Source organism: Cervus elaphus, chromosome 15 (genome assembly GCF_910594005.1).
Source record: "Cervus elaphus chromosome 15, mCerEla1.1, whole genome shotgun sequence".
NCBI lineage: Eukaryota > Metazoa > Chordata > Mammalia > Artiodactyla > Cervidae > Cervus > Cervus elaphus.
In genome coordinates, this window is record NC_057829.1 from 53,713,929 (window position 1) to 53,716,556 (window position 2,628).

The 2,628-nt window shown below is 38.3% G+C and overlaps 1 pseudogene; it reads left to right on the top strand.

The window, feature by feature from the left end:
- The first annotated feature begins 771 nt into the window (after positions 1-771).
- LOC122709404 lies at positions 772-1,012 on the top strand (annotated as a pseudogene).
- Positions 1,013-2,628: the final 1,616 nt, after the last annotated feature.

The following is a 2,628-nucleotide window of genomic DNA, read 5'->3' on the forward strand; positions in this document are numbered from 1 at the left end:
AGTTAAATTACAGCTCAAGGTACAGGAAAATAGAGAGTAATCAAAATATGGTGACATAGGGTGTCACCTAGATCTGTTTCTGTATGCTTTGGAGACTTCTGCATCTTTTCTGTTTGATTCTGGTTATTACTAATGCCAAATATCAAGAATTTTGTAAGTGGCTTCCATATATTTTCTGCTGTTTTAAAATCTTTTTCAGAATTGCACTTGTGATGAATGTATGACTTCCCTGATGGCTCAGACCGTAAAGCGTCTGCCTTTACAATCTGGGAGACCTGGGTTCGATCCCTGGGTCAGGAAGATCCCCTGGAGAAGGAAATGGCAACCCACTCCAGTATTCTTGCCTGGAAAATCCCATGGACAGAGGAGCCTGGCAGGCTACAGTCCATGGGGTTGCAAAGAGTCAGACACAACTGAGTGACTTCACTCATATTTTAGATGAGGAAACTAAGACACTTAGAGTATAAATGACTTTTCCAAGGTCACAAAGCTACAAACCATAGAACCAGGTTTCAAAGTCTGTTTGGTCAGATTTCAAATTTGAGCTTTGCCCTTTCCACTTATTATCCTACTCATATTAAATATTAATTAATTGTATTGTTATTATCAAGTAAGATAAATTTAAACTCACCAAAACCTGCATGAAACATAAATGATAACATTTTTGTTACCATATAAGTATTCTAAGGTTGGCGTATTTTCTAAAGACAGATAGAAGAATGATAACTTTTGCAAGCCTTGGGGTCAGGACTTGGTAGCTGCACCACAACCATGGCATGCCCTAGCCTCACCATGTCTCTCATTGTGATGAGTGTGTTCTCGGGGCTTTGTTGGCTTCCTGGTGCCCTGGTTCATCTCTAAGTGTCCCATCTGCAGAGTTATCATCACCATGTTGGGGACCTGTTCAGTTTGCTGCTATCTCTTTTGGTTGATTGCAATTCTGGCCCAACTCAACCCTCTCTTGGGACCACAGTTGAGAAATGAAGCCATCTGGTACCTCAAGCATCACTAGCCTAGAGGAAGAAGTCCTGCTTACCAGTGCTTAGTCATTGAGGTCAAGAAGAGAACTCCTCTAGATGCACAATCACCTCCATACCCAGACCACCTTCCTTGACACACACATTCTAGACATTAGCTGCCTTAAACATCCCCATCATATTTATGTATCTTGGTCTAAAATAGAGCACTTTTTTTTTCTTTTTTTAATGTATTTATTTTTAATTGAAGGATAATTACAATATTGTGTTGATTTCTGCCAGACATCGACACGGATCAGTCATAGGTATACGCATCTTACCTTCCTCTTGGGCTTCCTTCCCATCTCCCCGGCCCCCACTTTCCTGTCACTTTTTTACACTTGGATGGATGATGTCTCTGTGTAATCTAAACTGCATTGTCTCCATAAAATGTTTATATACTCTTTTGAAATAGAAAGTGCTGTTCTTCTGAGAAATAACATTACTCTCCTTAGAACTTGTGAATTTGAAGATGGTTTCTACCTCCTCACAATATGCGATTCATTGAAATGCTTCAAAAATTGCTACAAGACAATGAAACTCCAATGGGGCAGTCAGGAGGAGAACATGTTCAGAGGGAAAATCTGTCTCATCAGAATTATACCAAAGTATAATTTCAGGAGGAATTTCTCATTTCTTCCATCTTTTGGAATAAATTATTTTTCTACTTTCTATGGGAGAAAAAAAGGGAAAATGAAAACTTCCAGCCTCATGTCCCAAGAGAAGCAACAAAAATCTGATCAGTTTGTCAGTTTCAGGTTATCTTAGGTGGCACATTTAGTAACTCCAAAGTAATGTCACACACGTACCTTTTCAGGTGTTCCTTGTTGTTCTGCTTCAGGTTTTATTGCCTTTTCTACCAATCCTACTCTGGCTAAAAAAATCAAAATCTTTTATGTATTAGCTCCAGTTGCCACAGTGAAATATAACAAAAGCCCTCTTAGGAAACTTGCACTTATTCCTTCTTCCATTTTCAAGATACGTGATTCTCTTTAACTGGGTCTAAGATATCAAATTGCTCATTTGTTTCAAAGTGATGGAAAGCAAAAAAAATGGTGGTCTATTTTGTTTACATCCAAGAATAGAAATGAACATGTTTGTATTATTTCTTGAATAGCACTGACCATGTTTGAATCCCCATGATAGTTTATGAGATCCTCTGTTATTTTTTTCTTCACGACTGCTTTGTGTGTTGGCAATGACTGGGAGTGTTTTTGCTCCTTTGTGGATCTTTAGCAAGCATCCACACAGGTCTGTCAAGGCTATAATTCCACCCCAAGACAATGGAAGAGGAAATAAAAACAACACAAATCACATAAGAAGTCTAAACCACCTGGTCCAAGATAAGTGAGAAAAGAAAGGATAGGAAAGAAAAGGAAAGCAAGGGAAAAGGAGAGAGAGGGGAAAATAGCAGTGGTAGGCAGGTGATAGAGGCCAGGATTTACAGACCCCTCATCAAATACCCTTGGCTTTCCAAGCCTTTTCCTAAGAGCTAGACAAATGAATGAGTCTTTTCTGCACCCTAATATTTCAAATCTTTAAAGATGTTTTTATTTTTCAGATTATATTTGATAACAAAATATAACTTTTTATATAAAGCAACAAAATTGCT